The sequence below is a fragment of the Pogona vitticeps genome, chromosome 2, assembly GCF_051106095.1.
Source record: "Pogona vitticeps strain Pit_001003342236 chromosome 2, PviZW2.1, whole genome shotgun sequence".
Taxonomy (NCBI): domain Eukaryota; kingdom Metazoa; phylum Chordata; class Lepidosauria; order Squamata; family Agamidae; genus Pogona; species Pogona vitticeps.
Genome location: NC_135784.1, coordinates 283,994,262 through 284,020,668, shown reverse-complemented (window position 1 = coordinate 284,020,668; position 26,407 = coordinate 283,994,262). Strand labels below are relative to the sequence as shown.

The following is a 26,407-nucleotide window of genomic DNA, read 5'->3' as shown; positions in this document are numbered from 1 at the left end:
AAATAAATACTGCTGTCAAAATAGAAAAACAGTCCTGTCACAATGGCAGGAAAGAGTGAAGCCTATCGACCAGCAGAGTCCCTGCTCTGTTTCCTGTCAAAGCTGGGAACTTCAAGTCGCCTGCTCTCCTTTCTCATCCCTTGACCCAAACTTGAAGTGACATTAACCAAGATACCCTCAAGAAATATGCATCGACTTATGCTTTGTTCTGCACATACACACCTGCTTTTAAAAACTACAGTAGTATGACCCAATATAGCTTGGGCTCACTGTATCATATTCACCCAGAGCTATTCAATGGGGAGACTTTAGACACTCAGCAATCAAAACATACACAACAGAGACTGCACTGGCAGATAGAAGGATCACAATCAAGCTGCATCAGTGGCAACAAGCAAGTGATTAGATATGAAAATGCACTTGCCTCTGAAATATTATTGGAGAAATTTAACTCAAGGAAAGAAAGCTTGCAAGGTTGAGAGGGTTTCAAAATCCAGGTGGCTACAGAGGCTTCTAATTCAAATTGGACACTTTAGCAAATGGTGGTGGCTAAGCATAAATGGGACGACTGCTACAAGGAGAAAGAGAAAGAGAAAAAGAATCTATCCCTAAACTAGACACATGCCAAAAAGCGGGGACAGAATAAATGGGGGAGCTGCTAGTGGACTATAGTCTGTTTAAGAAAAGCATTGAGCACTTTAGGCTAATTGCTGTGCTGAGCTTTGAGAAAAAGGTAGGGTCATAACAAAAGCAAGGTGATAACCTATATGTAAAGATGGGCATGAACCAAACTTAAAACCAGAAGAAAAACAGAGATCGGGCTGGTTTGTGGTTCAGTTTGTGCAACCCATTTTGCTGAAACAACATGAAGTGCTGAACTTTTCCCCATTTGCTGCTTTGTTGTGCTCCAGCAGATGCCCGCCTGCCCCCTTCCCGCTGCCCGGTCACCTCCCATATCTGATCCTGCTGCTTCCGCACCTCCACCACTGCCACCTTCTGAGACAGTGGCCTGGCTTCCTTTCTAGGAGGCAGGCCTGCCGTCCCTGCCTCCCAGCTGATGGGGGTCAGACGTGTGTACACTGGCAGCGGCTAGGCTCCTAGAATGGAACCTGGCTGCTGCCTTATGTGCATGTGTCTGCCTCCCAGCTGATCAGGGTGAGGAACTGGCCATTGGGCACTTATGCACAGGCAGTGCCTGGGCTCCTGGAAGGCCATGCCACCGTGCCAGTGCCGCCACCATCGTCGGCTTCACAATGATGGTAGCAGTGCGGTGGTGGTGGTGGTGGTGGTGGTGCAAAAGGTGCACACACACCCTGGTCATGGACCAAAAACTGGTTGGTTCATGGCTAACCACAAACCATCATTTTTCAGGTTTGTGACCGTCTCTACCTATGTATATTGCTTGTGTGTAGGATGACTTCCCCTGTATATTAAGACTCTAGGATATTTATGTCCATAGGTACATTTTAACAGGAGTATGTTGAAACTATAGTTTTGTCATCTCCTCTACCATGGATGCTCATTGGCTAATCTGATCAGCAAGACACTGCTTTCCCATTTACTGGTTACCTTCTCCTGTTCTGGTCCTGGGCCTTCCATAACCACCTCCCTTCATCCAAACAGGTTTCCAGCACCGCATGCAAACCTGCATATGCACATATATACATAATTCTTGCAGGGAGAGTGTTCAAATGTGGGACATCCTTCGAATACAGAAGTCTCTTCCATAAAATAGAACACATAGCTATGATAACAAATGGTGATCCTGTAGAAGAGAATGTGAGATCTACAGGTTACATCTAGTTACATACAGAAAACACTTAGTAAATGAACCAAACAACTAAGCATGCACTGGAATTAAACAAAAACAAAAAAGCAAAACCCTAGCTTGTCAAATGAAGAAAAAAAAAGAGAGTGGAATTATCTGATCATTCTTCCGTCCCTTCCCAACATCCTATAAATCATATGGAAATATCAGGAACACAATGCAGATTGTGTTTCAGGTGAGCAAGTTTTGGGATACAGGCTCAGCTCACTTTCTATTTAGCATCTCTGTAGTAGATTAACAACAACAGTTCTCTCTCTAACAGAGATACAGAGTGAAGAGCAGGATCCTCTTGAACATCAAATAATCAGCCTTCTTGCCTGACATTAATGAAATGCCTTAGAAAATTGGAAGCATGCTTTTGTTCATGTCCGAGTAATCTACACAAATAAAAGGTACCCAGCACAATAGGCAGAGCAAGGGGGCTTTGTGAAGCCTAAAGCAGCCACATTGAACTCCAAAGGCTTTTCAGTGCAGAAGGAACAACAAAGCTGATTCTGAAGCAGTTCACCCTGAGGGAACATCCTCAATAACAGTTCTTCCAGTTTCCCCATCGCAGTGTGAGAGTACGATGCATTGATAAAACGCGAAACAAACAACGGAACTCATAACATGTTCCATAACCAACTCATCTACAACATTCAGCTCCTGAATCTATAATAAAGCAGCATCTATTTTGCTTTGGAACATTTATAACAGGTGTGGGGAACCTGTAGTCCTCCAAATAATGAACTGACTTTTCCAACATCCATCACTATTGAATAGCCTGTGTGAGGCTCAGTGAGAATGTTTGGAGTCCCTCAACATCTAAGGAAGTTTGATGAGCAGTGATGGGTAACTTTAGCAGATCTGAGACAGTTTTGGTTTATCTTGCAGCCACAGAGACTGGCAAAAAAATTAAAAGATTGGAAGCAAGAAGTGGCCAGAAAGAAACAAAGCAAAGCAAAGGGTGCTGCATATGTACTGCCCTATAGTGCTTAAAACACTCTCTGAGCAGTTTACAATTCAATCATCCAAGCTACACATTGCTTTCTACCACCCTCCCCCCCCCGAAAGCTGGGTAATTATTTTACTGCCCTCGGAAAGATGGAAGGCTGAATCAACCTTTGAGCCCACTACCCAGGATTGAACTGCAGGTTGTGAGCAGTATAACCACTGCACCACAAGGCTCACAAAAAAAAAAACACTGGTACTACAGGAACATGAATTAGTGAAACTGGAATAGGGGTGGGAGAACTTGAGTCTTCCCAATATTTTGGACTGTTGTAGTTGTTGTTATGTGCTGTCAAGCCACCTCTGAATTATGGCAACCATATGAGTGATCTGCAAAATGTCTGCTATTGTTAATTTGTCCTTGATGGAAGGAGTGGTTGTTTACCCTCTTAAAACCCATTTCTTTTTTTTTTAAAGTATGGTCAGGAACTTTCTAGAAGAGGGGGCAAAGTGCAGTCTTCCAGATGTTGTTGGATTGCAGCTTTCTTCATCACTAGAGAACATCATCACTTATGATAGCTCCAAGGTATTATAGTCCAATAATGACTAGAGGGCTGTCTTTGGCCACTCTGGACATACAGGAAACTACTAACCAGTCTCACATATACATATCCCTTGAGCAAAGCTATACCAGAGGTCATGGCAGGCCAGCTTTAAATTTTCCTAGATGAGACAAGCTTCCTGGAGCCATCTGAATTTAATCAGGCCCAGTTTGAAATCAGAAGCAGCCTTTGTCATTCTGATTAAGGTCTTTTGCTAGAAGCCAGGACAGAAAGAATGAGTCCTTGTTGATGTTTTTAAACTCCACAGCAGCTTCTTGATCATGACAGACTATCCTTTTGAACCAGATGGTAGAACTCATTCATAGTCATTCTGGCCCTATCTATGACTGGCTGGTTAGTTTTAGAACAGGGGTCTCAAACTTAACTTATCTGGCGGCCGCTGAAGGCAGAGTCTGGGTGAGGCTGGGCCACATCAGATTTTCCGCCAAGCAGAGCAAGAGACCGAGGAAGCCGACCAGGAGTTTCCTTAGCCTGGCTGGGGCTCTGAGGAGGAGGAGGGGTGCGCGAGCCCTCATCACTGGCCACAACCCCCTCCGGCTCCTTCTTCACTACCACCACCAGCAGCAGGATGAAGAAGTGAAGCAGGGAGGGAGCACCTGCGATCACCTAGCCGGGGTGGGGGGGAGGAGGGCATGACATAAAATAAAAAAACCCTCACAGAATCATCTTGCCAAAGGAGAAAAGCCCTCACTTGGTACCCGTGAAATTAAACAGAACAGGGTGGGCCCCTAACAGGTGCACACTGAGCGAGGCAAGGCTTTTTTTTTACTCTTGACAGCAAAGGACGCATGGGTGCTTCAAGGGGGACAGGCAAGGTGCGGGCCGCAAACTATCATTCGGCGGGCCGCATATGGGCCCCGGGCCACATGTTTGAGACCCCTGTTCTATGCTGATGTCTTTTCAGGGAAACAGGCATTGCTAATTGTTAAGTGGCAAAACCTTCCACACTATGATCTCCAACCTTGTTCTTGGACTAAAACTCCCAGAAGCCTTCATCACTAGCTGTGCTGGCCAGGATTTCTGGAATTTATAATTCAAGAATATCTGACGACTCAAGTTTGGGAGGCTTGGGTTTCAGAAGATGGTGTTGATTCCAATTCAGCTGAAAAGAATTGTTGACTTTCCTGAGTATTCCATAGATTCTGTCCCCTATGCTCAAAGGATAATTCAGCAAGGAAAGGTTTCCCATCTGGCCTGCAGAGGGTCTGGGAAGCCCCTGCTTGTCTATAATCCCATCCCTCAAGTCCAGCCCTGTGTGTGTGTGGAGATGCTTTTGTATACTGCACCCATCCAACCTTCCCCCTGTCTAGAGGCACAATGGAGAACCCTGCTGTTGTCTCCTCTGGGGCACAGCCAACAAGGAGAAAAGCACCGTCATTCTTGTAACTTTCCCACACCCCTAAAAAACCATTTCAGAGGGTTGTAAAAACCTCCAAGGCATTTTTTTTTGTTCTGCATAAGAATCCAGATGCTCCAGCAGGTATAGATTTGAACGAGTATCTGCTCATGTATTACTCTTTCTTTCAATTTCTTCAACTTCATTTTTCTTATGCTTAAAAGTTCTAGCCCTTTCACTAATCTGAAATGTTGTATAGTTTATCACAGATACCAGTGGAAAAAAACTTCTTTTTCTCCTTTAAGAATTTTTAGGAATGGCTGTGGGATCTATAGCTGGTTTCCTTCATCTGTCTTCAGAATCTATACTACTGCATTTAAAAGGGCTTTATACATAAGCTGTCCCAATTTATAGGCCATATCCTCACAACAAAGAGATAACCATATTGTTATCTGGACCAGCTCAGCTGCTTCATACTTCAAAAATAGATTAGGAACAGCCAGCCTTCCCATTTTTTGTTGAAGATTGCATTTCATGGGCCTCAATTCAAGGCCAGTGCCTATTCTATCAGAAGTAACCTATTCTCTTTTGCGTGCATTCCGCATTAAACTGACAGTAATGAAACCAACATTTAAGGGAAAGTGACATTTTAACTGCAGAAATCCTTGCGAGCCATAGTAATCTTTCTTTCTTCCAGTTTCTAGTAGCTTGTTTGACCCTTTTAATCAAAGGTCACTGTAGACCTTTGATACATTATTATTATTAGACATTAAATTGATACTTAGAAAGCTCACAAGCACATGAGATTACATTTTAACCATAGTTTCCCAGTATCTTTCTCCTCTGAGTTTTACATATCCTTTCCCAAATATTGTGTTCAAAGTTTATTGCACATTAAATAGCCAGTATCTCCTGTCACACCCACACCCACCGTTTTCATACGTTTCAGGAAACACTCAGTGAGATTCATCCATTTGTTGGTGCCTTAAAATTAGTGGGACTTGGAATTCCTCATCTCTGGTCTGGATTGAGTAAAAAAAAAAAAAAAAAAAAGCATGCAGAGAAGAAATATGATCAGTTTGGTGATAAAGAGCACTCAGAGGTTACTGTGGCTGTGGGTAGCCCGCTGGGAGAGGCATGGAAGCTTGAGTGGCCACATAAGCATTACCAAAAGGAAGACAAAACAGGACACATAAGTATACACAGTATATCTTTTCAAGTGACAACACTGAAGAAATGACACTTGGCTACAATGTAAAGCAGTGAGTCTTAGTCTTAGGCATCCTTCAGTCTTGAGAGACTATGGTAAGGTGCTCTGTATCAAGGACTTGGAACTGTGGTTGAAAAGGCCAATTCAAGAGTGACAATCCCTTCCACACTGAAGACAAATACAATCTGTCCCCTGCCCAGCTCCCTGATTTTGCTGCTTCCGGGACTGCCTCTTTGCCTCAGCCTGCTGGATAAGCGTCTCTTCAAATTGGGAGAGGCCGTGATGCACCACCTGCCTCCAGGCTGAACAGTCAGATGTCAAGGTTTCCCATCTGTTGAGGCCCATTCCTAAGGCCTTCAGATCCCGCTTGCAGATGTCCTTGTATCGCAGCTGTGGTCTCCCTCTGGGGCAATTTCCCTGCACTAATTCTCCATACAAGGGATCTTTTGGACTCCAACCATCAGCCATTCTCACGACATGCCCAAGCCAACATAGGCGTCGCTGTTTCAGTAATGTATACATGCTGAAAATTCCAGCTCAATCTAGGACTACTCTGTTTGTAACTTTGTCCTGCCAGGTGATACAAAAAATGTGTCAGAGACAACGCATATGGAACGTGTTCAGCTTCCTCTCCTGCCATGCACAAAGGCTCCAGGACTCACTGCAGTACAGGAGTGTACAGGCTCTATAGACCTGGATCTTGGTATATGCCGTCAACTTCTTATTCAGCCATACTCTCTTTGTGAGTCTAGAGAACATGGTAGCTGCTTTCCCAATGTGTTTATCCAGCTCAACATCTAGGGAGAGAGTGTCAGAGTTTGTTGAGCCAAGGTACACAAAGTCATGAACAACCTCCAATTCTTGCTTGGAGATCGTAATAGAGGGAGGTGAGTCCATGCCCTGGCCCATGACCTGTGTTTTCTTCAGGCTGATTATTAGTGCAAAGTCTTGGCAGGCCTTGCTAAAACGATTCATGAGTTGTTGGAGGTCTTCAGCCGAGTGGGCAACAATGGCTGCATCATCGGCGAAGAGGAAGTCCTGCATGCATACTGTGAATATACAGCTTGTATATCAGTGTAAATGTGCTGTCCTCTCAAAATAAAGCAACACACAGCCATTAATGTCTGAACCACTGGCAACAGAAATGGGTACACCCCTAAGTGACAATGTCCAAATTGGGCCCAAGTAGCCGTTTTCCCTCCCTGATATTATGAGACCCATTAGTGCCATAAGTCTCAGGTTTGAAGGGGGAGCAGGTGTTATCTCTCTCACTCTCTCAGACTGGTCACTGGAAGTTCCACATGGCACCTTGTGGTAATGAACTATCTGAGGATCTGAAAAAAATGAATTGTTGCTGTACATAAAGATGGTGTAGGCTATAAGAAGATTGCCCAAACCCTGAAACTGAGCTGCAACACAGTGGCCAAGACCATACAGCAGTTTAACAGGACAGGTTCCACTCAGAACAGGCCTCACCATGGTCAACCAAAGAAATTGAGTGCCCATGCTTAGCGTTATATCCAGAGGTTGTCTTTGGGAAATACACGTATGAGTGCTGCCAGCATTGATGCAGAGGTTGAAGGGGTGAGGTGGGGGTCAGCCTGTCAGTGTTCAGACCATACACCACACACTGCATCAAATTGGTCTCCAGGGCTGTCATCCCAGAAGGAAACTCTTCTAAAGATGATGTACAAGAAATCCCGCATACAGTTTGCAACAGGTAAGCAGACTAAGGACGTGGATTTCTGGAACCATGTCCTGTGGTCTGATGAGACCAAGATAAACTTATTTGGTTCAGATGGTGTCAAGCGTGTGTGGTGGCAACCAGGTGAAGAGTACAAAGACAAGTGTATCATGCCTACAGTCAAGCATGGTGGTGGGAGTGTCATGGTCTGGGGCTGCATGAGTGCTGCCAGCACTGGGGGGCTACAGTTCATTGAGGGAACCAGGAATCCCAACATGTACTGTGACATTCTGAAGCAGACTGGGCCACAGAGCAGTATTCCAAGATGATAATGACCCCAAACACACCTCAAAAACAACCCCTGCCTTGCTAAAGAAGCTGAGGGTAAAGGTGATGGACCGGCCAAGCATGTCTCCAGACCTAAACCCTATTGAGCATCTATGGGGCATCCTGAAACAGAAGGTGGAGGTGTGTAAGGTCTCTAATATCCACCAGCTCTGTGATGGAGGAGTGGAAGAGGACTCCAGTGGCAACCTGTGAAGCTCTGGTGAACTCTATGCCCAAGAGGATTAAAGCAGTGCTGGAAAATAATGGTGGCCACACAAAATATTGACACTTTGTGCCCACTTCGGACATTGTCACATAGGGGTGTACTCACTTTTGTTGCCAGCGGTTTAGACATGAATTGGTGTGTGTTGCATTATTTTGAAAGAACAGCACATTTACACTGTTATACAAGTTGTATACTCAGTGCTTTACATTGTAGCCAACTGTCATTTCTTCAGTGTTGTCACATGACAAGATATACTAAAATATTTATGATGTGAGGGGGTGTACTGTAGATATACATTACGTGCCATCAAATCACTTCTGATGTTTGGTGAGCTTAATCCCATGCATGCTGCCTGGCACCCCAAACAGCCTTGACCTGCTATGTGAATAGCAGGTCAAGGCTGGGGATAGCAGAATGGTGCCAGGCAGCCTCCCTTCCTCAATAATGCCATCTTAGTCTTAATCAACAATGCCCTTTCCTTCTCTCTCGCCTCATCCTATCAAAGGGCAGTCCCCACAATTTTATCCAGGTTCCACTAATTTCATTCAAGAACTTCTTCCAGCATTTATTTATATTAGATGGCATAGAATTGGTTGCACGACAGCTCAACCATGTGGTTGAATAGAAAATAACAAGCACGCACAATCTCACGGAAACTGTGGCTCTTTTCACCCTAATCAGGGCAAAATTAGTTTCTCCCAAACCAAGTACATTAGCATTTCCATTGATGTTTTTTAAGGCATATTGCATATTGTAAATTAGGGAAGGGTAAGAATTTTCTTTCCATTCTCTTTTTACATGTAATAATGTATAGACCTTTGGCAATTTCTTCATATTAGTAGAGGAGTAACTTTATAGACCAGAACTGACAGATTTGGTCCATCTAGGCCCAAGGCTTTGAGTACTTCACTCTCAGAAATTTGAAAATGAATTCTTGTGCCTTCAAACATATTAGTGCCAAGTTTTTGCCACCATAAAAAAGTGCCCCTTATCTTTAATACCTATGTATCGGGAAAGGTAGAATTTACTGTTCTTTACACTGGATATAACTAAATCCATTGCATCTGGCTGGTAAACAAAAAGAGAACATTTATTTTCTTTTAAATTTTAAAGAATTTGTGAAGATTTACCAAACAGTGCAGAAAGAACTTCACATTTATAAAAATCTGAATTCAGAAGAAAGCCCTACTGACATGTTTCCTAGCACTATTCTAAATCTGTAGATGCCAAGAACTATTAATAAGCAGAATTATGCCCCTACAATTAAGCACAAAAAACATAAAACATCAAGATTAACATCTGCCACTAGATTATCAGAAAAGATAGGCCAACATAGTGTTGTTAAATGTGCTTGAACAAGATATTCTCTAGAAAATGAAGAGGTTAGAAGTGATGGCTGCTTATAGCATAAGCTTAGAATCAGTCCATAAATTCATGATTCTCACTTGAGGAAAGTCAATTGATATTTTTGCATTTCTGAATTATTCATCATAGAACACACAAATACCACAGGCAGACACATCCTGTTCGCACATTCAACTGCAAGTCATCAAGGTGATATGTGAATGTGCCCTTGATCATCCTGGTATTGTAGAAGGGCCAACTCACCTTCTATGGACTTTATTTCATACTGAATGTTTGAAAAAAACTAGAGACATACATAGAGTTATTTCAGCAAACAGACATATGTACATCTTCACACAAGTCACATTTAAGGCAGTTAAATGAGGATTGCTAGAATACTTCTTGCCTCCATTTTCTAGATATAAAAGACATTTTCCTATTTTTAAGCACCATCAGATGGTATTTGCCATAACCTGCTCTCTACCTACAACTGTATTTCTTGCTTAAAATTTTATTTATTTATTTATTTATTTATTTATTTATTTATTTATGTTTGTTTGTTTGTTTGTTTGTTTGTTTGTTTATTATTTATTTATTTCCCGCCCCTCTAAACCATGTCTACTCAGGGCGGCTTACAACATAAAATAAATCAATATAAAATATATATAAGCTCTGTGCCATGGGCCTTTTAAAAATAAAAGCAAGGCTATGCCTTCTCCCATTCCATGCACAGAATGTATCTGGAAATCTTACTTCCACAATAGAACTATGATTTCAGACTAGCTCAGGGGCCACCAGATAGGCCTATGGCACACAGCTCTATCCACTTCATTAATGCCCCTTGCCTCCCAGCATATATGTCTGAGACAAAACACCTCAATGTGGGAATAAGACTATTGACCCTACTGCTAGTGCAGACATGGCAAAATACAGTTGAAGAAAAGGGAATTGTGGCATCCACCCAGGTCATGAATATTCGTATGCCATCTGCATAGACCAATGAGAGTGCTGGAGGAGCTGAGTCACGATATATAAGAGACAGCAGGAGGAGGGGGTGTTAGAGATAGTGAGATAGAGAGTTAGAAGTGAAGAGATCAAAAGTTTTGGAGTTTGGGCGGGAAAGTGGTGATTGAGAAGGATAAAGGAGAATGTTTGTTTAAGCAATGTTGACAACATTGCTTATTCTAGCAACATCTGTAACAATAAACAATTTCTGTTTGGTTCTTTTTAAATGACGTATGGTCTGGACCTCGATTATGAATGTAATGTTGATGTAATAAACTGGTGGCAGCTGAGGAGCACGTAGCGCGAGCTCCTAATTTGGGGCCACGTGGGGAACGCGACAGGCATCCAATCCTATTTAATGATTAGTTTATACTCTGCCACTGCCCCCTTCCTATGTACATGTTTGTGTGTTTGGGTGTGAGAGAAATCAGGATAGGAACACTAGGAATTTTCGCAAATTTAAGTTGTTTGGATGAACAGCATGGCTTGACTCAGACTTGTTGATCTGATGCAGTTGTGCTCCAACTGTGGGGTGCCACATAGATGTCATTGTTGTCTTTTGTTTTTAAAGATACCATCTCCATCAGATTCACCATTTGGTGAGGTTTAGGGGAAGAGAAGAAATGAATGGTTAAGGTTGAGCTGTAGCACTGTGATGGATGTGCAGGTGATTAACTAATCCAATACAGGCCTGGAAGATACAGAAACATCGGGAGCAGGTTGGGCTTCCTGGGCTGTGAAGAAGTTCCATCTTTGCTTTCTCACTTCTCTCTTCCTTTGTGCATCCTTAATTCTTTTTATTAAAAATTCTTTGGAACCTTTTTGACAGCATTTCACCAGGTACCTTGGTTATGAGCAAGAGCTTCCTAATAGATATGGCCCATATTAAAATCTTTCAACATTGTCTTCAGTGTATCCTTGAATTGTCTTTTTTTTTTTACCCACTATGCAGTCAAGCGTCTGCAACAAGTTCTCCATAGAGGATATGTTCCGAGAGACAGTCGTCTGACATCCTGTTCCTATTTCCTATCTGTCCCAGCCAGCACAGATGAGAAATTCTGGGAGCTATCCTCTAAAACATCTGAAGATTACACCATGGAGTGCAATTCTCATTTGGTCCAAGGATGATTTCCAAGGAAAACCCACTCTACTAATAGATCACACCTTTGGAGAGGCAACACATAGCTCAGTGACAGAGCACCAGCTTAGCATGCAAATGGTCCTGAGTTCAATTCCTGACATTTCTATGTGAGTGTGGGACAAAAACACATCTGAAACTCAAGAGAGCTATTAAGAGATCAATGTGGACCTGACTACTAGGCACCCTGGCTATGGCTGGTAGAAATGGGAGTCCAACAACATGTGGAATACCCCAGTTTCCCAATCCCAAGTCTAGACAACCTGACCTAGATGGACCAATGGTTTGATCTGATATACAGCAGCTTGATTTCATTTGTTGCATTTATATACAGCTTTGCCTCCAGTAAGCCAAACAGTGTGTACAACTCTCCTCCTACTTTGCCTTTGCAACAGTCTTATGAGGAAGGTCTGGTTCAGACTCCAACTGGCCTAAGGTTACCCTGATAACTTGCACAGCCAAGTGGGGTTATGAACCCAGCTCTTCTGGGTCATAACCCAACACTCTAGCCCCAAACCCCATTGCCTTAAAAACATCCTAAACTATGAGTTGTACCAGCATACAGGGATACGTGACAGCAGCATCCTGTGAGAGTCTCATTCAGCTACTGCATTTACTTATCTTTCACATCTATTCCACTGCCTTAGTGACAGAGAATGAATATACATTTGGCAGTCCAAATAATAATAATAATCACGTGCTGTCAAGTCAGTTCTTAGGCAACCACTTTTCAGGGTTTTCCAGACAGAGTACTCAAAAGCAATTTACCATTCCCTTCCTCTGGGGGCGTCCAGGGACTGTGCAGCTTGCCCAAAGCCAGGCACAATGGGGAATTGAACTCCCAGCTCTGGCACTCCTGGCTCTGCAGCCAGATAACCAAACTACTGAGCTATCTAGGCAGTATAATCAAAATATTTTATGCTGTCTAGAATATGCTTTGGTAGGATATATTTTTAGTATATTTCCCATACCTAAAAGCCAAAAAAAAAAAAAAAATACCAGTTACCATTAATACAATTCCATTGCCATTCATTGGCATTTTCCAGAAACAGAACATATCACCTTACCATGAATGGTGGGCACAGAAAGGAATTAAAGGTGCATTGGGCCAACGACAGCCAAAACTGACCATTTTGAAGGCCTCTTGTTTGCAGTGGGAGTCACCTCTGTGTTACCTGTTCTTCCCATTGAAATCAGGCCAGTATCTTAATGATTTCAGTGGGGAATTCAGCACATGTTCAACTGGCTGTCTTAGCTTAATAACCAAAGTTTTGTCCTTGGCCATCATCAGTGGACTGTTTCACAGAATGATAGTGACTTTTAAAATAGCCAGATATAGATTATAAGCAGGGGAAAAAAGGCTGACTTTACCATAGCACTCCATGGTGTTATTTCACCCTTGAAAGCTCCCCACTCACATCATCCCAAAGCTTCAGACATCCTCTCGAGCTTCATAATTGGTTATTATTTTAAGCACCCTGGAAGATTAAGCGGTGACTGACCAATTGTGACAAGAGTTTTAAGTAAGCTATCATCCTGATCTAATACTGTTTAATATCAGTTCATTTTTTAAAAAATGACACAGAAATAGACCTTTATGTAATAGCATAAAATACAGATGACTTACCAGTCTAGTCTGTCTCTCTCTCACACACAGCTTGGGAACTCTTCACTTCAAAATGTACATGGTTTCACTAAGTTCCTGGCATTTAGCAGTGTCAACACAAGATTGATACAAGTTCTGCTTGGTACGTAAGTGGGCAGGGATCCCAAACCCCAACAAAGCTAAGTCACATCTTATCTTTGGATTAGAGTCTTGTAAACAGTATCCTGTTTGACAGGATTCATATGAAAACCAGAAGTTGTTTGCAGTTAGGGATGGGAGAACCTTCTAGAGCTTAAGGAACCTATAATCTGAGATAAAAACATTGATCAGCCTGGAAAGTTAAAGCACTCTAATTTCCACGTTACATGTATCCAACTTTGGCTACAGTCCACTGAACCAGGAAGTGAAGGTAAGTTTACTCCGCTAATTAGGATTAAACAAAATGATTGCTGGGGTAACTTTTTCTCTGTTATTATCCTAGGTAATGCCTGTGTACTATCGCTGGAGCTCTTCAAGGAAAGCCCCAGCCACCAGCTATTCACGTTATTCTAGTTACGGCTTTCCTATGGCCTTCCAGAGCCCCTCCAGCTCTATGATATTTAACTGTGTCATGAGGAATTGCAATTCAATTGCATTCAAAATGACAGGCTGTCACTGCCACATCTGTCCACTTATGATGCTAAATGGTGTGGCATTATAAAAAAACAATGTAAGTTTTGCCTACAGTATTTTATGAATAGCACAGGAGTGAAATGTGACAAGAAAGATCCATATGACAGAAAAACATGCAGTCAATGCCTTTATTTGTGGGCCATACGGTGGTTCTTCACTTAACAATTACCTTGTTAAACAACAAAACCACTTGACAGTTATCAAAAGGGATATGTCAGGCAAATATAGATGGACTTTTATTACTATATTGAAAATTATGGTATTTAGCCCATTGGAATGCATTGAACCGGTTTCAATGCATTTCAATGGGCTTTTTCGTTTCGCTTGACAAGGATTTCGCTGTACAGCGATTTGAATGGAACAAATTATCCTTGTCAAACGAGGCACCACTGTATCCTGTCTGACATACTGTGTGCAGAATGGCAATTGTCCATGTGGTTTCCTCCATTTTCCACGGTGTCCATCGCATATCTCATTGCTCAACTAGTCTCATACCTGTTTAAATAACCAGGCATGAGTGGGTGTACAATGCATACCCCAGAAAATGGAGAAAAGGACATGTGCAAGTGCTGGATGCTGCCCTTTCACAGAGAGGAGGGTTGCCAAAAGGGACAGAAACCAAAGTCTAGTGTATGCACCAAAAATTTGTATTAGTCAGTTCCCTTTGGGGAATGGGGGTGGGGAAGGACAGAAGTGGTAAAATTTGCCTTTCAGTATGTTTTGTATCTTGTACCACAGCTACATTATCCTGCTCATTTGTTAATCAAAGGCATGACTGACCAGACTCCAGATAGGAATAACAGCCCCATTGTTATAAGATGCCACAGTAATATGACCAAAACTGTTGAGGCCACCTTGCACAGATACCTGCATAATATAATGCCTTGTGTATCAAACAAATGCTCTATCTCACACCTTCCATTCAGTGGAAATGCAATGCAGTTTTACAATGCCGTAAGTTTCAATATAGTAATAAAAGTCCATCTATATTGGCCTGACATGTCCCTTTTGATTAAAAAAATGGGTTCAAATGCAGATTGCATCTGTACAGTACTACACAGTAACACATTTGATAGCACTATAACTATAAATAAAAAACAAAATAGCTGTATAGTTCATAAGTAAAAACTCAATTGGGTAACACCTTTGTTTCGGAGGACTTAAGTGTTACCAAAACAGTGCAAAGGTACAAAAAATAAAGGATATGAGAAGACACAAAAAGGTCAGACAAATCTGATCCTGTGTGCTGGACACTGTGTGCTTCTCTGCAGTTACATAGTGCATAGTGGAGCCTTAAGAACAAGAAGATGTGTTAAAGTATCAATTTACAACTTACTAGGATGCACAGTTCATGGGGTCTGTCCAACCCCCACTGGGCTACTTGTACAGTACTTCAAGAGAAGATACTACACTGGTCTAGCAGAGCATTTTGCTACATAACCAAATTGCAGCTGCCATGCTTTGGTGGAATGGAGCTTTGGCAGTTAAAGTGTTATCAGTCTGCTATAATTGCGTAATGCAGATGCACTCAAAGAACTAGGCCTATCAAAATAATACCAGAAGGAGTGGAAAGATACAGGGACTGCTTGTCGGTCTAGTCTAATTTTCTTTTCACCTTTCTCATTACTTTGTTTGTTGGAATCATCATCTGTTTATTTTGTGTGTTGATTTCCCAAAGCAAATTAAAGTGGGTATTAAGGTTCGAGATTTCGTGTTGGGTTTGTTGTTGTTGTTGTTGTTGTTGTTGTTGTTGATGATGATGATGATGATGATGGTGTTGTTGTTGTTGTTATTCCTTTTCTGTAGGGATAGGATTGGGAATAGGGGGCTTGGGGGGAATGGACATGGGTAGGGGAAGGGTAAAATTCTAGAGAGCGAGAGGGTACTTTTACATCCACTCATACAATTCTACTAGAATAAAAAGATAATTAGAAAGAACATAATAGGTTTTACCATAATTATTATATTTACTAATCTCTCCATTCCTTGATTGGACCTTCACATTCTTCTTTTATCTATGCTTTCCAGTTCATATTTCAAGTCCAACTATAAAATCATTCCAAATTTTCGTGTCCTTTTTAAGATGACTGTGTTTCTGCTTTCTTCCAATGTTTCCCATATTATAGCTACAGTAATTATGTGTATTATCAAATGTTTCATTTCTTTATCTACAGTCTCAGACATAATACTCAACACAATTCCAGTTTAAATGAAATCGCACAAAATGGGGGGGGGGGAGTCAACGTTTCAACATTGGGTTTGACCCAAATCAGACTGGGTCCATCTCTTCCAACGTATCCTGTTTTGTTTGGTTTTTTTAGTCCTTTCCTTCACCTTCTTCACCTTCCTAATGTAGCAAAGGAAACGGCATGGGTGATGCATAGCACATGACCAAGAAACAAATGAACAGACTGAACAAGAGCTATTTTATTGCCCACCTCATCCCCTGGATCTTGGATCATTTTAAAGGAACACAATCTTTAGGTTGCACACTGGCTGCGCTAGAGACAATTTTTTAGAGCAACAGAAAATAAAATTAAAATGTGGCTGGCCCTGGTATGGGAAACAGCATTATCTCAAAAGCTGGCAAACTGATTAAGGATTATAAAAGGATTTTATTTTTAAAGACAAGTTTTTTGGAACATTGCAGTATAGCTTCATTATATCTGCAAACCCAGATAAGACAACAAATGGGCCCTTAAGCAAACATTTAAAATTTTGGGGAAAAAATAACTTAAAGGAACCATTTTCTGATATGAGTTTTACATTCTAAAACTGCAGAACTCCTCACTCGACTGGGCTGAAGATTGAAACTTAAGACCATGGCTATTTATTTATAGTCAAATGTTTATGATTTGTCACATTGTTTATAAAGGTATATGTTGGTTGTTTTAGTAGCTGCTTTGAAGAATGCAATGTAAGTGGTCTTGTACAGAAAATGTATGTAAAAAAGAACCATTTAAACACCTGTGTAGCTGCATATTTGTATTCACACTTGAATGAATAGATCAAGTTTTAAAAAAAGAAAAGGTTTTCCATCAAGCATAGTATTCAAAGAAAGGCAAAAAGAATTCTTTGACAATCAGGTGGGGAAAGTGATACCAATAGGTAACATATAATGGAGAATAATTTGAAGTGTTGTGTTTGTTTCTCAAACAAACAGGTTCTGGATCACAGGTGTATCACAAAATAAAGAGGCGTGAACACTAAACAGAACACATTGACAGCTGTTTGTTTTTAGAGAACTCTTGTGTTGCTGTTGTAATGAGGTATCAAACAGCAACACATTCTCTTGAAACACCTTTAGACTTTTAAAGTCTAAAGGTATTTCAAGAGACAGGTGGGTGGTGGTTTTCTGTGATCCTATCCTTTCTTGGGAAAATGAGGCTTTGCCCTCTGAGATATATATGGGAGCAGGAGGGAAAAGAGGATGTGTTAATTTCAGAAGGAACCATGATTTCTCAATAACAGTCTGCCAGAGGAAAATATTTCTTACATTTTCAGGGCTTCATCATCTGCCTGGACCTTAAGCTTCGCTCAACTTACTCAACAAGTCTTGCAGCCCCTCCTAGTGTTCCACACTCTTCATCTGCCAAAACACAGGGGAGACATTTGAATCAAGTTCCAGCTCATTGCATTGAGCCATGAGTCCCTATCAGGGCACACCAGACCCATAGATCTCTGGAGGCTGACAGCATTTTGTAATTTGCTGCTGTGGACAGCAAATTGCTTGGGAGCAAACTAAAATGTCCACAACATAACTACTTCTGGACAATGTAGATAGTTTGATATGCTGTGCTGGGTTAAATCTAATTATTACTGTCAAATAGGGTAAAACTACTGAACTAAAGGGATTTACGAAGTTTCATTCATTCAGTCTGCCTATTCTAGATGCTTTAAAACATTTTAAAGGCCTTTGAGGCTCACATCAATTGTTTACTGCATTTCCTGCTATTGTAACAGCTTCTTTCCAGGCACACAATTCCTTTAAAGGCCAATCAGCCTAGCAAATGATGCCATTGTCTACTCTCTAATGGCCATTCACAAAACAAAAGCAAGCTGATTTGTCACATATGGGAAAGGCAAGCTGACACTAGGCTAAATAGATATCATTTACCTCTTAAGTAAGTTCCACTTTTAATGATGTGTCAACAATTTTGTCTAGGCTATACTCAAAATTGTAGGGAAAATGAGACCAGCACAGACCAAAACAGCTGATCAGTGTGCAGTGGTTCTGTGGTTAAACCCTGACCACAACACTGTGCATGGCCCTTTCTCTGGAAAGAGCAGGAGGTGGCTTCCTGTTTGATACTGGGGCCAACCAATCCACATTGTTCAAATCTGCCATCATCTGAACACTACAAAGGAAGGCTTCTCCTAAGCTTAATTTTAGACGTCGTATGTATGCCCTATAATCTAAACCAAATCCCTTATGAATACACAGTGGAAGTGAAGAACAGATTTAAGGAACTCAGTTTGGTGGACAGAGTGTCTGAAGAACTTTGGATAGAGACTCATAAAATTGTAAAGGAGGCAGCAACAAAAACCATCCCAAAGAAAAGGAAACGCAAGAAAGCAAAGTGGCTGTCCAACAAGGCCTTACAAATAGCAGCGAAGAGAAGGGAAACAAAATGCAAGGGAGATAAGGAAAGTTACAGAAAATTGAATGCAGACTTCCAAAGAATAGCAAGGAGAGACAAGAGGGCCTTCTTAAATGAACAACGCAAAGAAATAGAGGAAAATAATAGAAAAGGAAAAACCAGAGATCTGTTCAGGAAAATCAGAAATATTAAAAGAAATATTTTGTGCAAAGATGAATATGATGAAGGACAAAAATGGTAGGGACCTCACAGAAACAGAAGACATCAAGAAGAGGTGGCAAGAATACACAGAGGAACTATACCAGAAAGATTTGGATATCCCAGACAACCCAGATAGTGTGGTTGCTGACCTAGAGCCAGACATCCTGGAGAGTGAAGTCAAGTGGGCCTTAGAAAGCTTGTCTAACAACAAGGCCAGTGGAACTATTGAAAATCTTAAAAGATGACGCTGTTAAAGTGCTACATTCAGTATGCCAACAAGTTTGGAAAACTCAACAGTGGCCAGAGGACTGGAAACGATCAGTCTACATCCCAATCCCAAAGAAGGGCAGTGCCAAAGAATGCTCCAACTACCGTACAATTGCACTCATTTCCCACGCTAGCAAGGTTATGCTCAAAATCCTCCAGGCAGGCTTCAGCAGTATGTGGACCGAGAACTCCCAGAAGTACAAGCTGGATTTCGAAGGGGCAGAGGAACTAGGACCAAATTGCTAACATACACTGGATTATGGAGAAAGCCAGAGAGTTCCAGAAAAACATCTACTTCTGCTTCATTGACTATGCAAAAGCCTTTGACTGTGTGGACCACAGCAAACTATGGCAAGTCCTTAAAGAAATGGGAGTGCCTGATCCCCTTATCTACCTCCTGAGAAACCTATATGTGGGACAGGAAGCAACAGTTACAACTGGATATGGAAACACTGATTGGTTCAAAATTAGGAAAGGAGTACGACAAGGCTGTATATTGTCTCCTCGCTTATTTAACTTATATGCAAAATACATCATAAAGGCAGGACTGGAGGAATCCCAAGACAGAATTAAGATTGCCGGAAGAAATATCAACAACCTCTGATATGCAGATGATACCCCTCTGGTGGCAGAAAGTGAGGAGGAATTAAGGAGCCTTGTAATGAGGGTGAAAGAGGAGAGTGCAAAAAAACGGTCTGAAGCTCAACATAAAAAAAAAACCAAATCATGGCCACTGGTCCCATCACCTCCTGGCAAATAGAAGGGGAAGATATGGAGACAGTGACAGATTTCACTTTCTTGGGCTCCATGATCACTGCAGATGGAGACAGCAGCCCCGAAATTAAAAGATGCCTGCTTCTTGGGAGGAAAGTGATGACAAACCTTGACAGCATCTTAAAAAGCAAAGCCATCACCTTGCCAACAAAAGTCTGAATAGTCAAAGCTATGGTTTTTCCTGTAGTGATGTATGGAAGTGAGAGTTGGACCATAAAGTAAGCTGACCGCCAAAGAATTGATGCCTTTGAATTGTGGTGTTGGAGGAGGCTCTTGAGAGCCCCCTGGACTGCAAGGAGAACAAACCTATCAATTCTAAAGGAAATCAACCCTGAGTGCTCACTGGAAGGACAGATCCTAAAGCTGAGGCTCCAGTACTTTGGCCATCTCATGAGAAGAGAAGACTCCCTGGAAAAGATGCTGATGTTGGGAAAGTGTGAAGGCAGAAGGAGAGGGGGACAACAGAGGATGAGATGGTTGGACAGTGTCATTGGAGTGACCAACATGAATTTAACCCAACTCCGGAAGGCAATGGAAGACAGGAGGGCTTGGCGTGCTCTAGTCCATGGGGTCACGAAGAGTCAGACACAACTAAATGACTAAACAACAACATGCATGCCCTATATTTAATCAATATATTTGATTATGTATGCCTTTAAACACCTATATTGTTGCCTGTAGAGTATGAACACTGAAATAGGTTCAGTGAGTTTTGTTGGAAAACCCGATTCCCCTGTAAAATCTTCTGCTGCACACAAGGGTCTCCTTTCCTGTTCCAGACGGATAACTGGTGTTGTCAGCTATTGCCATTTGTTCAGTAAATGGGAAGGAAGAAGATGCCTGGACTCAGCCTTTCATGTCCTGCCCCGGCACCACTTCCAAAGCTAAGAGCACGTGCCTTCATGGCACAGGAGGACACCTCCTTACTTGCTTGGCGTATTGTGAGTTTTCTTCTCCAAGTTGTAATGTTAGGGAAATAGTGCTTGAGGGTAGAAAGTATTTTTCATTAGTAATTAACTACATGCCACAACTTATTTGAGATGAAGAACATCTGGTCCCAGATGTTCTTCATCTCAAATTCAGCTCTTCTTTATGAGACTTCAGTACTGTAGCCTGGTTGCCAGCAGCTTTATATCCAGAGCCATTTAATCGTGAGAGAATTTTTTTCGAGGCAAGTAAGTTAAACCACCCCAGGAGTGGGGTGAGGATTCCAGAATATATAAATATCTCGCAATGTTTTCATTACAATGAAAAGTAACTCTGGTTGGGCCCTCACTTGGGCAAAACCAGGGAAGTTATTTTTAACAAGAAGAAATGCAGTGATATGTTGAAACAATCTGTAACTGGAGCCAGAATATGAAGCTATGCATGTTGTGAGTTTTTCAGAATACGACTGAAATATCTCAGTTAGTTTCTGGCATTTGATAAAGTGAGAGCTGACTTTGAAAGACCTACAAACACTTGAATCCAGGATGTTCTGGAGAATGACTCCCTCGATGTGGTCCTTCCCCTGGACTGGAGTAATCAGAATTGCTCTGAGGGTCAGGTAAACCAAGGACCTACCTCAGCAGGTTATATTTTAAAATTACTTCATTCAGTAAAGCCAAAACAAACAAACAAAACCCAATTAAACCCCTGGCCATTAGCAAAACAAAAACAAAATTCTGTAACTTCTTACAGTGTTGTTGTTTTTTTTAATTAATGGGGGGAACAAACCAAGAAGTGTCCATCAAAAAGTAACCAAATGGACTAGAGGTCCCCTCAATATGACTAAACATATAGGATAACTCCAAGCAATTGGGGGGGCAGCAGTTGTTCTGGGGAGGCGTTGAGCTGTTGCAAGTTATGTTAATTTGCAGAAGGAATGTCATTAGCCCTTGCGACCCCCCCCCAAATTACACACAGTAGGCCACATCATTACATGTAATTCAGTACATTACAGCTTTATGCAGAGCTGGGGAAGTGGGGAGTTGTTTTGGATTAGAGCTCTCAGACTCCTTGATACACAGTCAGCTAATATGCTGACTGAAGATTTTGGAAACTGCCATCCAAAAATAACATTTCCAATTTCTTTTTAAATATTGTTGGATATTATGTTGCCTGGTGCAAGAGGTAAGGGATTCTAGATAATGATACCCATATTCTGCAACTATATCCATAAGTTCAAGAAAATTATTTAGTTTTGTTTATCCACAGATTTTTGATCCAGTTAAGTGTGTCCAAATATGATTTTATATGTGCTTTTCTTTTATATTTTTTATCAAAAATATTGCATAAATGTTGCATAAATGTCAATACAGTGGGGTCTTGACTTGAGAACTTAATCCGTATTGGAAGGCAGTTCTCAAGTCAAAAAGTCTGTAAGTCAAGTCTCCATTGACCTACAGTGCATTGAAAACCGATTAATCCCGTAACAGGCTGTTTTTGTTCCATTTTGGTTTTTTTCTGGTCTGTAAGTCAAATCTCAGTCTGCAAGTCAAACCTAAATTTTGCAGCCAGAGAAGTCTGTAACTCAAAAAGTCTGTAAGTCAAGCCGTCTGTAAGTCAAGGGTCCACTGTATTGCATAAATGTTGTTTGTCATGAGTCATGTGAGTTCTTATCATTCCTAATAGCACTGAGGTTGTGCTTTTGTTTTCAGCGGTTTAATAACTACTCTGAGGCATTTTCAAGGATGCAACGTGATATACGGTAAATTGAATGAATATTTATCGGAGCATCTTTGCCCAAGGACATCTACCCGCTCCACCAGATCCTCCCAGGCAGTGCTCTTCTGGGTGGCCACTCTGAAGGAGGCCAGGAAATCTTCAATGAGATGTCAGGCCTTCTTTGCTGTGACACCAACACTGTGGAATCAGATCCCAGTGGAGCTGTGCCTGGCCCCCTCCCTCCCAACATTTTAAACGCTGCTGAAAACACTACTCTTTAGAGAAGCCTTTCATGGCATCCCTGCCTGATTTTGCCTCATGCACCACCTTTTTCTCTTTCTCTTGAGACTACACCTCTTGTAGTCTTGTATTGCTTGGCTGCCTTTATTTATAATGTTAGCATTGTTGTGTTTTCAGTATGTTGTAAACCACCCAGAATAGTGTGTTGCACTAATGGGTGTACTATATAATTGAAAGGAAGGAAGGAAGTTTGGCATGGGAAATCCAAGGGATGGATCTGATGTCTGCTATTTTAGTTCCAAGTTGAAACATACCAAAGAGGCTGCATTCTGTAAACTGGTTTTAATGCAGTGGGGATTAGAAATGGGTGCTTCGCACAAACCAGTCAGCCTTTCCCCACATCCCCAGGCAGCCAGCCACTTATCGGCTGTGCAGAGAGACACCCCCCCCATCCCACTTCCTTGCCAGAGTGGTTGGCTGACTGAGGGGTGCCACTGCCAAAGAAGGAACTCAGTAGCATGCAGAGTCCAGTAAGTGGTCCAGCCAGCCTGGGCGGAAGGATTTGAAACTCAGCATCACCTGTGGTGCCATGCATCATACGAAGTTGTACAAAGTACCCATCTCTAGTGGGGAAAATGCAGAAATAGCATAATTGTGCACATAGATGTCTGTTGTTTATTTAGATATGCCCAGGTTAAATATTTAGCTATAAACCTGGAAGCATGAGACATGGATAGCAACATACAAAAACTAACTCCATTTATGCATGCACTAGGATTTTTCCTAAGAATATATGTTTCTTAAGTTCTAAACATGTTTTGATTTAGGACTGCTGGCCTTAATATAAGGAACACTGAAACCATTTTCTGGATACTCTACCCTAAAGCTGGAGGAAACAGTTTTCAAACCTATGATTTTAACTCATAATCTTTTGTATTTCTTTGCTTAATTTTTCTATGCTTTTGCAAAAAATAATATGTTATCCAATATTATGAAACTTGTTTAAGTCGTGTTTGGCACATCTTCTATATAGGAGTCTATGAATTAAAACTGCAGTTCTTGGCAAGAGATTAGAATCTGCCAGTGTTCAAGAAAAGGGGGAAGAGAAACATGCATTCACTCATTCGTAGGAGCAGTGGTAAACATTGAAGATGGAAAAAACTGGCTCACCAATAAGCAAAGATAAACTACTGAAATACATGAGGGATTAAGGATGACAGAAGATAGAAAGCAGTCAAAAGTTCAAAAGCAGTAAAAATAATTATGAAACAAAATACAGGTTCAACAAGGTTTGAGACTAAGGCAATTCCAGAAGAATTTCCACAGAAAATTAAGCTACTTATCCTAGACTACTTACATTGAAATAAAATTTCAGCATACAGTGATGCCTCAACTTACGAACTTAATTGGTTCAGGAAGATGATCACAACTCAAAATGGAAGCACCATTTCCCACTGGAATGCATTGAAATGCAATTAATCTGTTCTGGCCAAAGAAAAAAAATCACACACCCCCGAAAAAAAATCATTGCAAGACCATTCAGAAATGCGATGAATCCCTTCCAGCTGAAGGGGGTGGGAAAGAAAAGCAATCAACTGTGTAAGACCCATTGCAAATGCAAACAAGACAAAGCAAAAAGCAATCAAGTGTGCATACCTAATGCAAAGAAAACAAACCAAAAAACAATCAACTATGCAAGACCCAATGCAAATGCAAACAAGCAATCAAGCAGATTGTGCAAGATCGGAAAGGGGGGGCTAAAAAGCAAACAAACCCCCCCAAGACCCATTGGAAATGGGGGGAACCAAAAGACAAACAAACCCCCAAGACCCATCACAGCACAGAAACATAACCCCCCAGCTCAAAACCACACTGCAAAAACACCCAGAACAGTTTTTAAAAAGCAGAAAACAGCACCTTACCTTACAAGGCAGCCCGAAGCCTCCCTGCAAACACACACACAGAGAAGTAGAAGTACACAGTCCCAAGCCTCCAACAACGACACACGCTCTCTAACTGCTGGGGAAAAGAGCTACAAAGAAGCAGCCTCGTCACCACCTATAGTTAGAAATTTGAATTTCCTGCCTTTTTCCCCTGCCTTTTTCTGTTTGTAAGTGGAATCGCCAGTCGCAAGTAGAAGCAAAATTTTGCGGCCAGAGCTGGTCGTAACTTGAAATGGTCATAAGCAGGGGCGTTCGTAAGTCCAGGCACCACTGTAGTTCCAGAGCACATGCAGAGTATAAATCAATTAGCAAGACAGCAGGCAAGTATAACAATCTCCTCAGAGAAACTAGGCTAAATTAAGCTTATTTCCCCATAGCATGTTTACACACATCATCCACTTTCCAGACCTTTTGACTGCATTCAACCAGTCAGGTCCCAGGTCACCCCGAAACTTACAGAAGGGAGTAACATTTTCCAAAGTAGACTTCATTCCATCACTCCCTTCTTTTCAGCTGAAATCTGTTCTTGCTAATTAGCTTGGCACCTGGGGAGAGCAAGAGTGTTTTATGCCCTTGAAAATTCCTTCACACACCAGTAAGACACAGCTGGCCAAACTTTCCAATTAACAGAGAAATTCTCTCTTTCTCTCTTCTGGCCTATTCATCCCAGCACCAGGTAATAGGTTTAAGTTTCAAAGGCAACTAAAACTATTACCTCCTTATTTGCCAGTCCTTTGACACCCTTCTGAATCCAGGCAGCAAGATGTTTAGTGGATGCTGGTGAACAATTAAGAAGCCTAGAACTGAATGGAGAAACATATTAAATATTATGGAAGAGTAGATATATTTCTACCTCACTTTGCTCCATACAAGGTGAAAGCTTAGGAACCATGATATTGCCACAGGACAGGACAAAATATTGTACATGGAATGTTACAATATCACTGCAACCAAGGAGGGGAAGAAACGCTGGATCCTCCCTTGGTTTTGCTAAAAGACTTGTCACACTTGTCTCTTTGAAAAGCCAGCACTACTTTTGTGTAAAGCAAGGCAGTAAATATCAGGTATCATAAAAAGACAAAAGTTTTTAGGGTGTTTTTTTTTTCTTTGACTTGAATGTAATTGCTGCTTTCAACTATAGGGCACACATTTGATCAGTGGAATCTACATAAGTGCTGAATTACCATTCAATGGATCTTCTCTGTCTTAAACTAGCAATTGGATTTATTGCTGTTTTCTTATTGCGAGCCAGTGCTGACAATAATGACATTTTCTGCCCCACATGCCCATATTAACTGGTTTTGGATACTATACATTTTGATTTGGTGAATGGCTCCATTTTACTGTTCTTCCGCTGGTTGCAAAATGTCTTGGGTTGGCCCTGACTCCTCCTATCCCTCAACTGTTTTCATTCTGTTGTTTCTTGTATGAACTTTGTAACATTTCAAAAATGGTACTTTAATTTCTTCATTTTCCTCTTCCTGCTCTGTCCATCCTGAGAAACAATGAGAGAACACTACTTCTGGGTTTCTCATAAACATCTGGCTGGCAACTGTGGGAAACAGGATGTTGGACCAGATACATTTTTGATCTGTTTGGGGATCCCATATAGCTCTAGTTACTTATTTTGTCAGAAGCTGAAGAATCATTTGTATGATTTCTACTCTAACAAGGTGGCATTTTGCTGCTTGTTCCTTTTGCTCCTCTTCACATGGTAAGTAATAATTTTTAAGTATCAAAAGCCATTATTCCTAATTACTGGTCCCACATGGACCACACAGATGGTCTTATTCACATTCCTCCTTG

General features: G+C 41.4%; 1 protein-coding gene across 1 annotated transcript in view; it reads right to left on the bottom strand.

Annotated features, from left to right (window-relative positions):
• Positions 1-26,407, bottom strand: part of PDE4D (phosphodiesterase 4D) — an 811,089-nt gene that overhangs the window by 746,009 nt on the left and 38,673 nt on the right. The window lies entirely within an intron of this gene.